At 44.2% G+C, this 13,591-nt stretch overlaps 1 protein-coding gene across 4 annotated transcripts in view; it reads right to left on the bottom strand.

The window, feature by feature from the left end:
- LOC122417073 (uncharacterized RNA-binding protein C3H8.09c) overlaps window positions 1–13,591 on the bottom strand; it is a 146,242-nt gene that overhangs the window by 87,588 nt on the left and 45,063 nt on the right. For all 4 annotated transcript variants that reach the window (XM_043430318.1, XM_043430321.1, XM_043430319.1 and 1 more), the window contains one exon: window positions 1,802–1,838. The gene's annotated coding sequence lies outside the window, so the exon portion shown is untranslated. The remainder of the gene's footprint in view (window positions 1–1,801; window positions 1,839–13,591) is intronic.

The following is a 13,591-nucleotide window of genomic DNA, read 5'->3' as shown; positions in this document are numbered from 1 at the left end:
AGGACGCATTAGTGTGTACACTCTCGGGACCGTCGGAGAGTGTTTTGTAGACGAATTCATTGTGGTTGAGAGAATAAATGATAATTCTCGTAATAACTAAATAAAAATATGTGATTATCAATCGAGGGGTGGCGATTGAAGTTTTTTATGCGATTGTCATGAGTAAAATGGTGAGTGCAGGAGAGCAGAAAATAAAAAATTTATTCTTTCGCTTTTACCGCTTTATTGCGTGTGTCTTGATGCTCCACTTCCGGTCATTTTTTGCCCGCAGGACTCCGCGGCCTCGGTGACTCGGAGGATCAGCGTTTTTTCTGCTTCTTTTGTCTTTGAATTCGGAGAAGGATGTTTACAGAGGGACAAGAGAAACGCTGCAATCGTGATCGATCCGTCGCTCCCGGTGAAAAGGAGCGCCGCGATGACCGCCGAGTAATTCTTGTCCCTTCTCCCTGCTACGTTACGTTAAGGGAATTCGATGCGTTTGGCAACGGTGTGGTTCTCTATTGATAGCCGGTGCATGAATAGCGATGGATATGCCTCGGCGAATATGGCTTCGGCCATCTCCCGAGTTAAGCAGCCTCCGGCGGGGACGATACTTGGACGAGTGGCCACTTGGCCACGCACTGGAGGGCGCATCCGGATCACTCCACACGGAGGAATGAAATTTGACGATCGAATTGTGGATCCACACCATTCGCGAAGAACGAAATTTCTTGACTCGGAAAATAAATTATTGTTGATTAAAATCCTCAATTCGTTGACGCTTTTTGCTGCGACAGAAACGTCGCCGGAGCAAAGAACGTTTTGTTGCATCAACGAATTTCGTTCCGCCCCTCACTTTTCGTTGATCGAAACTCGGTAAAAAATAGCTCCATCTATCGGCCACAGTGGACGGGAAATACGGGTAACGCTAAAAGCCAAAAATAGCTGCGAAGAGCATCAGTTTATGCCTGTTGTTTTGACCCAGTCGTCTATACCGTGGCAGATGATGAGTCCACAACCCTCCGCAACGGGAGATTTGTTACGGGTCAATGATTTTCGTCGTAAACACAACATGACGCAGGTAGGAAGTGCTTTGGAACGCATGCGATACAGTAAAAAGTACAATTTCCTGACAGCTTTGGTACGAAGTTTTTTGGAACAAAGTTTCTCCAATGTTCTGCTCATTGAAACGTTAAGCACTCGATTTAAATTTCGGTGATTCGAAATATTATCGGACTCTGAGTCAATTTTGATTGAAATTATGCGAAAAAATTAAGGGGGGCCACCGAGAGGCGCGTAACGTTTGTAGTTATGTAAATCTTTATGGGTGAGGTTACAAGCGTCATGGCGCACGAACGAATCACTCCGTACATTTCATTATTTTTCATGCGCATGAGTTAAAAAAGGATCACGCCCGAAAACGGGTAATTTGAACGAATTTTTTTTTTCAATTTTTATGTCCAAACAATTCCAGTGTTCGCGACGAAATGTGGAATTTGTGACTTTCGGTTCGTTGTATCTGCTGGCGTATGCTTGTGCTCGGAGACTCTTTTAAATACTTGAAGTTTCAATCACAAATAAAACTTTTGACGCGGAGTGAAATTTTGATAGAAGGGCTAATGATGAAAAATGAAACTTTTGAGATCCACTGCTCCGATTATTTCGAGCCCGGAGTACGGCTAGCGCATAACGTTTACTATATTTAGTTTGTTTTTTTAATTCAACAATGGCTTCTATGGAGGAGGAAAAAGCACGCAGAGTTCGCATTCGGTGTTGGACGAAGCGACACTCTGTTTCGTCTCTACTTAATTATTTTACTAACCTGCTGGAGCTTGAGATTCACCGGCAATGTCCTTTGACTGAAACACAATAAAGTAAGATTGTGAATACGAATATTAGAGCATTGCTTTTGTGATAAAGAACGCGAGAGAATGCACAGAGGACAATAAAAAATTTCTATACGGCGCACCAACCTCGAGACATTTTTTTCATCACTCTCTTTCCTTCAATACACGCATTTGCACACGCTTTCAACGTTCCATGGTCGGAGAAACAATTGGGGAGGCAAGTTCAAAGCTCTCGGAGAGTCAATGTTACTACTTGATTAACAACGCTGATTGGATAAGAATATTAAAGTCTGTGCAGCGAATAGAGTCCGAGGAAAATCTTATTTTTTAATGAATCATTCAGTTTTCCAATTTTTCATTTCGTGACAATCGATGCCTCGAATCATTCGACGAATCGATCAAACTCCATGAATATTGCGACACTAATTCGACTTTCGTACTGCTGCGTTCGTTCCCTCAATCATTCTATTCACAGCCTTCAATTTCATCGAGATTATCGGTCGATCCCATCGCTGTCATGATTCCCCAAAAACTTGAGCTCTCCCTACAGGATACGAGCTTCCACGCTTTTACTGCCAATTCGCCATTTCGGCAGAAAAAATTTGAGTTCCAACTCCGAAAGTGAACTGCGCTCGCCAGTCCTTGCAAAAATAATACAAAGGAGCTCAAAAAACGATAAAAAATGGCATTTGGCATGCCGATTTCGAGGTCTTTTTACGATACTTGGTAGTTTTTCATTTGTAATTACATTTTCGAGTGACAAGGTTGATAAAATCGATGGAAGCACGGACAGGGAAAGCAGTTAAAGAAATAATCGAACGTAATGGAGAAGAGGATTGTGCAGGAGAGGGTTGAATGGCGATACGCAGGATAATGAATGTAGGTCAAAAAGGAGGAAATGGCAGAGGTTTGAACGCCGGGATGGTTCGAGGGGCGGTAGAGGCGGGAGAGAGATCATCGAGGCGCACGATGATGTCAATATAGCGAGTGAAACAGAAGTGGGATATCGCGCACCAGTGAATCTCTTCCGCGTGTACGTTCCGGTGCGATTAATTCATCGAAGAGTATTATACAATGCGGTTGGGAGTTTGTGCAAGCACCGGCAGGCAGAGAGAGAGGAATGGGGTTGCTGGCGAAGCTGCGGATCGAGTCCTCGAGTTTGTCCCTGTAGCGTTTCGCGTCTACGACGAGAAGAGAGCAGTGCGGAGGCGGTAGTGCGGATGCGTACGTCCACCATTGGAAATGTAAACTGAGAGAATTTCCGGTGGACGCATATCGCGCGAGTGTGGGACTGGTTGACCGGGCGTTTGTGCAGGTAAAAGCTTTTCTTGGCTGCTCGTGAGCCCTCAAAGCTCCTCGGCTCGTCCTGCACGACGCAGGTGACTATTCTCTCAATCGTGTCTACCAGCAATCTGAAATTCAGCGACGAGTCCGCGTAACCGAAACCGTGTATGAATATATAGTTGAAAGTCCCTTCGTGCGCGCGCCACCGTGCGCTCGCTCGCCACGGCGAATCGTGGCGGTAGCAAGACGTGCGGAAACAGAAACTCGTTAGTTATATTTGCATGCGAGTACACGCCGCTTCGTTTCTCTCCTACCATCGACACCGACGCCAGCCCACGAAACGTGTCTGGCCCTCTTTCGCTCCTCAGCCACCCCTCCCCCGCCTTCCGGGCATGCTTTCTTCCAGCACCCATCTCATCCTGCTTGCTCTCTTTTTCTTCCTCCTCTGCTCGTTCATGCTACGATTTTTGAAGTAAAACTTCTATAGGCGCGCAACAAAAATAAACTTTCAACTTGATTGTTTTATAATTGATTTTTTAAGAATCTCAAAATAAAATGGCACTGTTCTTTTGTAAAAAACAGTCTGAACTTTACGAAAAAATTTTCTAAAATATATTAAAAATGGTACATTAGGAGAAAAAGCAATTTTAAAGTTACAATTGCTTTTTCAGGATTTATATGACCCCTGAGAATATTTAATAGTATATTACACCACAAGGGCAGAAAGTTTAATATTCCTGCATTGGTAAAAAAAAAACACGCTCGCTGTGACAGCGGGCGCAAAAATTTTTCTCTGCACACCTCAGTCGAAAGATAACATTTCTGCGCTGTCAAAACTGCACGCGCTTCATTTGTCTCGGCGGGAGCAAAAACTTTTTTCTGCATTCCGAAAGGTTTGACGTAATTATTTTTTTTACTTTTGACGTTTGACGTTTGAACCGATATTGCTTACGTGTTTTTTGAAAGGTTGTGTCTAGTCATCTGCAAACCGTACGAATAAGGTTATGTTATTCATTCGGAAATATGTTATGGAAATGCCATATTATTTCCAAGCACTATTATCAAAACAGTACAAATCCGAACGAATAACATACATTTATCCTTCCAGATAAAATCAATGTGAAAGCCAAAAATAAAGTGACCAGGCTGATAAAATGAATATAGTCGTTCGGAATAATGAACTATTTTCAAGTTCATAGGAATGCAAATATTCATATTAATTATCTTTACTAATATCTTGTTTTTTTTATGCCTGCCCCCCCGACCAGCAGCACTCGCTTCGCTCGTGCAGCAAATGTCGGGGGCAGGCATCAAAACATCTTCTATCGATAGTTGCGTATTTCGGAAGAAACGTACTTTCGACCGGCTATGAAGAAAAATAGTATACACCACACGGGCAGAAGTTTGATAGCCCTGAACTGCGCGTCAAATGCCCTCGGCTTCGCCTCGGGCATTGTGACGCGCGCAGTGCAGGAATATCAACCTTTCTGCCCTTGTGGTGTAATATACTATTTATCAAAAAGCTGAGGTTTTTTCACATAAAAATGACTACGTTCAGTGTTCCGTAAAATAATTCAGGGGTTCGATACTTTTCAACACGAGAAAGTTAACAATTGCAAATTTTCAAATTGTCAAATCTCTATAACTTAGAAACGGCTAGACAAAAAAAATTGAAAAAAAATCATGAAAGCTCACGGTGACACGTACTTTTGAAAAGCAATGACCATTATGCATAATGCAAACCCTCCCCCCCAACACAAATTAATTCCATAATTGGTAGAATGACCTATACATTTGTACGTTGCGAAAAAAGTTTTACTTCAGTTGTGTGGTCCAAAGCACGCTCACTTTTTTTTACGTCTTGTATCATTAAGATTTATGGAGCCAACTGCCACCGACTCATAATCGAGCCCCGACCTTTCTGCGTCACACAGGGAAAAGTGATAAAAACAAAGTGGGGGAGGAGGTGCTCGAACGAGAAAATAGTTGCAATTAAGGATTTTCCATCGTCATTTATTCGCCTTCTCTTGCATCCCTGTCACCCGCAGAGTCTCGTCTCCTTTCAGCGGGGCGACGCACAACGCGAAGGAGAGGAAACTGCGAGAACAGCCTCGACCGCGATGCGCGCATGGCCACTTCGGAATGGCTCTGTTTGCACGACGTAGTTTTCCAAGCGAGAGGCACCAGCGCGTTTTGCTTTACGCACCCAGATAAGAGAAGCTTGCCATCCGGATTAACCATATTCATACGTGTAACCACCGAGCCTGAAACTTTAAGCACTTGGCAAGGTGCAACGTGCGGACTAGCTCATTATTCAAGGAGGCCATTTCGCTACCCCGAGCAAAATGAGATCAGGCGCGAGTACACACACCACCGCGACTACCATCTTCGTAACATCCCCCCTGTACACACCTTCCCTTTCCTCTTTTCCCAAACCCCGCGCCCCTCTCGCCTCCCCTCGTGTACCCAACTCCCACCGCTTCCTCCCCGCACACTGTTCTACCCTTTTCTCACCTATAACCTGGGCTGTAACGAGTTGAGATTTCTAGGCTTTCATCCTTTCAAATTTTATGCGCAAGCTCTTCTTAATTCTCAAGGGGTTTTGGTCAAAAGATTACCGGAGCACCTGGAACTCATGTTTTCGAGCAATTGCACGCGCTCTGGCTCTAGAGCAAAAGCTGCGTACTTCGGCAATGAAATATTTCGATCGATCATATTTTGTCGAAATTTGTCGAAACTAATCCTTCCTGTGATCTTCCGATGCGTTAGTCTAAAAACATCGTGGGTCACCGAGAGCCAATTTTCTTCCATAACGACAGAAGATCTAGGAAAGATTTTCGTGGAAAAAGAAATTATAATTAATTTATACGCGAATTTTTCTCCGCGGGCACAACGGAAAGAGGGCAACCGCGCCTACATCTCCGCGACTATCCACCCTGCCTGGCATAACGAGCATCTGCGTAACCCCGAATAGCGTTCCTATAAAAGTGAATATTTCCTTCAGAAATATTTGCCCCGTTCGTTCGCACAAATAAATCCTCAAAAACTGAACAACAACGAGTGGAATTCCAGTCGAATTTTCCTAACAACGATGCCCCACGTTTTTCAATGTTTGCTCGAGTCATGCACAACGGTGAGTAACCCCTCAGAGGCTTTGTCGATACCGGAACAATGTTCCGTCGCAGATTACAGTCTCCCTTCTTTCAAGGGATCTCATCGCGGTGCACAGCTCTTTATTCTTCTTTACGGTCCCTATATAGCATCTGAGGTTGTGCACGGGGGACCAGCAAGTGTATAAAATGTTTTATTGCATGGTAAATCTTTCACGCAACAAACCATGCTTCCCCACTACTTTAACGTTACGAATATGATTTGCATAGACATTAAAAAACCAATTAAATCCGCATGACCTACGCTGCTCCTCTCTCGCTCTTTTCCTCCCTCTTTCCGGGTCTGACCGTCCTATTCTCCATCTTCCCCTCTTTCCTTTTCCACACTACACAATCCCCCGTGCACGTAGTTACTTTTATTCCTTGTCCAGCGTGCTACAGAGCCTGCTCGTGCCTTTGTCGAGTTGCAAAACAGGCGCCATGACGCTCCCAACAAATTGAGTCTTACGACAACTAACGACTTGGAGCCGTCGAGTTGCGCGTGGGGATAGCTCGAACCTCCAAAACTGCACCGAGCCTTTTTCATATATTTTTATGAGCCTATTCAAACTGTTTATTGAGCCAAAGAGACTTGGTCCAACGTTTTCCTTTCCTTCGTTATTTAATTATGTACATAAATTCACGAGAAATGTCCAAAACTCGATATCATTAGGAGCCTGCTGCGCGGGAGCAACGACAAGCACGATCATTATGACGAATGTTTCTTCGGAGCCCCGGAACAAGCGAATCGATACGAGTCATTAGCCCTGTTGGAGCTTTAACCTCGAATAAATTGGTGCAGAAGGAATAATTTATCGCGTAAAAGACATTCCAAATGTATTAACCTGCTTCCGGAAATGATCGAGTTTGAAGATCGTTAACGAGAAATAAAAGAAACAAAAACGTTCGTTCTTATCGTCGTAATGGAGATTAAGCGAATGGATTTTGGAAATAGGTTACAGCCGATGCTGATTAACAGAAATACTGTGGAGCTTCGCCCCCTGGTTTTTCTTGCTCGTCAGCCTCATCCAGCGCGAGTCAGTTGGAATTAACTGGGTAAAGGAGTGGTCTTGGCTCTCCCTATATATGCTTTGCACAGTTTGCGTGCGTGCTGGTTACAGAACATTAAGTGATTTGTATCTGACGTGGTAGGCACACCTTCGACAGTCACGCTACACAATGCTTCTCTATAAAAACGTCCCCCTGCTGAAAAGCCTCCAGCTTTCATGCTTTTTCCTCCTTCTTCAATAAATGTCAAAGGTATTAGTTAACCCTTGATTTAGCGAATATAAAAGCCCTTTATTTGCTCGTGTGTCGCTGATTAAAACATTTACGATATCGTCGCACGTACGAAATAGTCAGGATTCTTTTTAAGGGCAAGAGTACTAACTCGCAACGTGGCAAAAGCGGCCGCAAGGACGTCTGTAATATTATGTAGGACCCTTCGAGCGACGGTGAAGTGCTAACCGAAAGTACAACTTTGAGACAAAAGAAGCGTATGGCTGGGGAAAAAAAAATAAAAAAAAAAAAACAAAAAAGAAAAAGAAAAAACGTGAGAAAAGTCTTCCGATTCTCCGCTGAACGGAGAGATCCTTTGCAACGCCGAGTGCGGGAAAGAATGTCCATCGAGTTTGGACAACTGTTCTACACCAAAGTGCGCCTGGCAAACTACCAACTTACAAATAAATCGAGTGAGGATTCCCACTCTGGTAAGCTCTTGCCACACAATTTCCTCATTTCCGCTATCACCGGCACTTCGCAACTTGTACCAACGTCCACACATAACTGCAAGGGATTATGCTCGAAATTGTTTTTCATGCTTTTTTTAAGGCATCTCCCCGCCGCGTCAATTCAGCTGGTAAAAGTTTTCACGCGGTTCTCCGCAGCTTCGCGTATTATGTCGTTGAATGCATTTTTTGATGGCTCAAGGATTTCTTTGGGCGTTTATCGAAATCCATCGGAACATCGTTCGGGATTTTGAAAATCACGTTCGAGGGAAAAAACGCTTTGTTTTAACATTCGTCAATTTTTTCTACGTCATTCGATAAAAGACTCTGGGGGAGCCACGAAAATAAAAGTAAAGTTTCAAATCGAATAAAAAGAAGAGAGTATGAAAATAAAAGTTCGGAGGAAGAAGTTTTTCTTGATTTTTCGCCAAGTATCATGGAAAATTGGAAAAAAGAGTCACCATATTTCCGAATTTTCGAACACAAAGAAATATCCTTTAGCTCCGCTCGCAGAGAACACTGAACGATCAAAGTTATTAAAAGTTGTTGTTTTTTTTTTTCTTTTCGTTCGAGCAAAATAATTGAACGATGTAAAATTCAAAGTAATAATGAACCAAACGAGATAATATCCTCAGCTATATATCGAAGCGCAGTCGTATTATTTAACAACCGATAATACAGCGCAAAGTGACGTTAAATTCATGGAGAAACGTATCGCCATATTTCTGCAAGTGCATTGAAACCGAAAAGCGAAGTTTGGGCAACATTGTTCGAGCATAATGTCGGGAGTGAGCGAGCGAGAAGAGAGAGAAAGTTGCACACGCCATTGCCATTCCGCACGGTTCCCTTTCCTTCCGGACATTTGACGGGGTTTCGCATCGCAGTCTCAGGTTCAGCTGCTTTGAGTCAGATTCAACGCGGGCGCTGCGAGTATCTCTCTTCCTCTCTTTCCCAAGCCCTGGCAGTTCTCTACCTCGTCCCCGCCCGGCCAGCACGAGAAATTTATAGATACTCGCAAGCTGTGCTACCAAACTATGAACTTGTACGTTCGAGCTAAAGAAGCAGAACGAGCTTTGTATGCTACCAGAAAATCATAAATATCGTCTTACGAAGCGCGAGTTAAATGTTTTCTGTGAACTTTGTGCGAATCCAAGCTTTCCCAGGCCAAATCTCGTCGGGGATTGAGCCTGTTAATTGCCCAGCCGAATGCCTCGAACAACAAAAATTTATCAGCTTTACCGGCGTAAGCATTGCGAGCACTGATCATCCCGTCTGCGGATCCCCACCGTATATTTGCCCAGCAGCAATTGCTTCACGGCTTACAAATGTCCAGATATTTTTAGGCGCTGCTATTCATGAACAAGTCAAATGTATGTGCATAGTTTGGCAAACCTAATTGGGAAAAGGGACCAACCGCGTGCTTCGACTATGATCTTCATTCACAGTGTGGATAGATGCGGACAAACAGTGGCCGGTAAGGAATAACCATGGCAACGTGCCTGAAATTCTCTTGGATTTAGCCCACTTCATGAGTTCATATAACCGTTCACAAACACCATTGAGAATCCACCTGATGACGAGAGCATTTGCTTCGAGCCGGAACATCTCCTCTTTGCCTGTACTGATTTACTATTGCTCCTTGCGCGGGCGCATGGCCGCTCAATTGTCAGATGCGCGTTTCGTCAGGACGAATCCCGTTTGAGGCTGAAACCAGAGCGCTGTTGGATTTTCGCAAAATCGATTTTCGTATCGGCTCAACTGTACTTTGGTTGAGAATAAAATTAAAAATGAGAAAAAAAGAATTTTCATTGAAGTTTCTCCATCTTTAGCCCAGCATTGGCCTGCCACAACGACTTTTCGAAACCACGCGTTTGCCTCGAAACGAGGCAACAATGTGTAAAAAAAATATATTTCTCAGAGAAATATTCGTGCGGGATTTTCGTCAACTTCGTCGACATTTTTTATGAACGAATTCCTTTTTTCTGTCTAGAATTGAAATTCTTCGTTGAAACAGAATTTTTGTTGTCGTTGGTTCTATGGTGTGACCGCTTTAAAATGTTTTTTAAACATAATTTGTAGCTCTCTACAGTTGAAAACGTGCCGAATAACTGTGCCTCAAATGCCATCATTTTAGTCCTTTTTCCTTGGACGTGAAAAAAATGCTCGGAAAAAGGCATTTTTCGAGGCCCTTAATCCTGAATACTTTGAGATTCATAAAGGTTTTTCGATGCGGCATTTCAGCGCGTGTGATCAATTCCCCGAAGTACAGAAAAATTTATTTGTTTCAGTTTCGTTGATAGTTCCATCGATTTATTCCACGTAAAGAGTTTAAGTGGCGAACAATTGAGTTTGCGTTGTTAAAAACCGCGAATGAGCATACACAATGAGACAAAGTTCAAAAGAGAAATAATTAACCGAGGGCGTGTTGTCGTGGCAGCGGACGCGTTTATTTGCACACGAATCTTTTGGGACTTGTTTGACGAGGCAGAGCGGTTTCGACAAAATAGTTTGTGTTTCCATGAATTCGAGGCGAGGGCTGGGGCGGGTGTGGACGGCCAGGAGAATCATCAATGTCGAACCGGATGCGTGTCAAACGAGCCAACCTGTTGAACCTGCTGAGCCTATTGATGTATTGATCCTTTTGGCGTGGCGAGGCGAGTGCGAGAGCAAAAATGTGAATGGAGGAGGGAGAAAAAACAAGGTTTCTATTTTGGTAGGAAGCCGGGCCAGATTTGCTGAGATTTTAAGTTACAGAAGACTTTGATCGTTCATGGATGAAAATTCCCAACATCGGGCAACTTAATTCCAATAGTAATTGAGAGCCTCGGGATATTTAGGCAAGGATTTCAACGCACAGACGCAGATGCGCGCATCGATGAGACTATGAAACTATGGGAAAACTACGACCGACGAGCAGACTCGCAGCCTTTGAAGAGAATGCCTCAGCTATCGGCGTTGGAGTCTTCGGTTAAATCAGCAGCCCCTTTATACCGGAACTCCGCGGAGCTATACTCGGAACCAATCTATTGAATACGCTACCTCCGGATCAATCACTTTCGCCGTGGAAATAAATAGTGAAACATGCGAGAAACAGCGTGTTACAAAACCGACGTGATCCTCCTCGCGCGGTGGATCTGAATTCAGCCATAAATCTGCTGCCGCCCCTGCGGCTTCCGACGACCCTCTCTTGTGCGAGAATTTCAACCCCTTAAAAGCGTCTACAAAGCTTTCTGAGGCTTCGTGACTCTGCCTTATTCTCATCAACGTATACATGCAAATCCTTGTCCCTCCTGTTAACAAACTCTCGGTCAGCTCGGAAATTTCTTGCGGGCAAACGGGCGGGCGACGGGGAATTTCTTCGGGAGAATGAAAAGACTCGAATCCTCCAGCGACTGAATTTCACCATTTTGTAAATTTCACCGTTTTCTCGTAAAGACACCGCGAGCCGCGAAGCCATCAGTGATTTTGTGGAAACGAAAATTTGCGTTCGATCATTTTTCCTGGAACGAAAGGAGGATGAGTCGAGAACACGGTTTCAACGCAATACATTTATTCGACACACGGACGAGCGGTAAAATTCACTTGAAACGCGCGTTTCCCCCAAACCCCCTGAAAGCTACTGAATTCCAATGTAGCGTGGCTCCATTTAAACCAGATTTGACTGCACTATAACGAAGTGCGAGACACGAAAATTCGTGAATTCATGAGAGTCCCGCTCAGCGTGTCATTCCCACTTCGTCCTCTCGACCGTTACCATTTTTCCACCAATATTTTCAAGTCTGCATTATTGATGATGAGCTCGCCAGTCCAGACGGTGCGATTAGTCGGGATGTTCCGAAACTTCACCGAAAGCCAGCCAACTAATTATTGATCATTTCCAAAGGAGCGTGTATATTCGGAACTAATGTTCGAGCGTGGTGCGCCCTCCGCCCCGTTTCCGCCTAGAAAATTCCTCTCAAGAGTACCGTCAGGTTTTAAAGCTACCGTATCGCGCCCTCTCCAAAAACGCCCCGAGGCATTTGGCCTTGAAATTCTAGCTTGTTTGGTTCCAATGCCACTACGGCTCGATCGGAGCCTCGTTATAATTCGAGTGCTTAAATAAATTACGAGCTAATGATTTCTCGCCACGGTGACGCGATAATAAATTTCCAACGGAGCCTCGAAAGTTCTGCAAATCAGCCGATTTTCCACTGCTTCTGAATATTCGACCGCGCGCAATAGTATTTCCTGAATACTAATGATAGCGAAAAAAAGCGTGGGAGAGAAAGCTGTGAAATGCGGAGAAAATAATAAAAACAGCGCACGCATATATTTTGGCATGAAATTTTGCAAGCGATTCGAGTCTCCGCACACCGCTGTCGTGCTTATTTTGTTGCTCGCCTCTCGTGATGAACCGCGTTGCAGGAGCTGGAGCAGCCATGCAGCGACGCCGACTGGCCGAGGGGTAACCGACGAGAATAGCGAACTCAGCGAAACTGCGTGATTCTCCGATGAAAGTATAGAGATTCGTTGTGAATGGCAAGTGTGAATGAAACTGTCGGGGGTTCGGGATGAGATCGGGCCCTCTACTCGCTGTTATCGATCCGCTCCGCGGCGGCTTTGCTTTTCCCTCGCGCCTACTACCTGTTTCGTGATTTCCGACGTTATACGAGCCCCTTCTCTCCGCCCTTCTTCAACTACGTATTACAGATATACACACGTATAAATATTCACTGACGCATACGTATATGTATGGAGGATAGACGTGCATACATTGTAGATCCCCGACTGCCTGGCACGAACTGTCTGAATACAAAACCCCTTTCCAACTTTCCGCTCAGCCTCCCTTCTCTCCTGCTCGCCCTCTCGCCTCCTCTCTTTCTGCCGCGAGCGCGCAGCTCTGTGTTGCACAAAGTTTTTAGACTCGTTTGCGATTACTATCCCCAATGAATAATGTTGGTAATCAAACTATTCTGTAAGAGAAATTAGCCGTGTACAAAGCCAATCTTTTTATGCTCTGGCACTTTTGTTTCTTTTGTTGAAAAAAAAAAAAAAAAAAAAAAAAAAAAAAAAAGAAACTTTTGGGAACGGTTGAGCATTAATTTGACGTTGGAAAGTTGGAAAAGAGGATAGAACTGCGCGATATTCACGAATTGCTGCGTGGATAAATTGTCGTGGGGCACGAGCCACGGACGAAAAAAAGGTGCATAGGAAGGACGTGGTTCCCCAAAAGTTGCAGAAAAACTACTCTTTCGAAAATACATGAAAATTTCTTCACCTCGGTCCTTCTCTTCTCATATAGCTGTTGCGAAAAGAATGGAGAAACTCTTTGTCCCCAAGCTTATTGGCAATTTGGATTTGGACTTTCCGCGGATCCGTTGGACTTTAAAGCAGGAGAAGTTTTCAACGACTCAGCCCCAATGAAAGGTTAAAAACTTTTTCGAATAATCAAATCCCAAAATCAACGTTTATGGGATTAAAAAAATGTCTGAATATTCGCAGATTTATTAGGGACTACAAAGTCTCAGGATTCTCGTCCCCCGGAAAGCTTGTGCCTCGAAAACATCTGTAAATCATGCTCCTGCTGACAGGAAGCTCCACAAAGTTGAAAGCCGTCTTGACAACG

Source organism: Venturia canescens, chromosome 10 (genome assembly GCF_019457755.1).
Source record: "Venturia canescens isolate UGA chromosome 10, ASM1945775v1, whole genome shotgun sequence".
Lineage (NCBI taxonomy): Eukaryota > Metazoa > Arthropoda > Insecta > Hymenoptera > Ichneumonidae > Venturia > Venturia canescens.
This window is presented reverse-complemented; position numbering and strand designations above follow the sequence as displayed.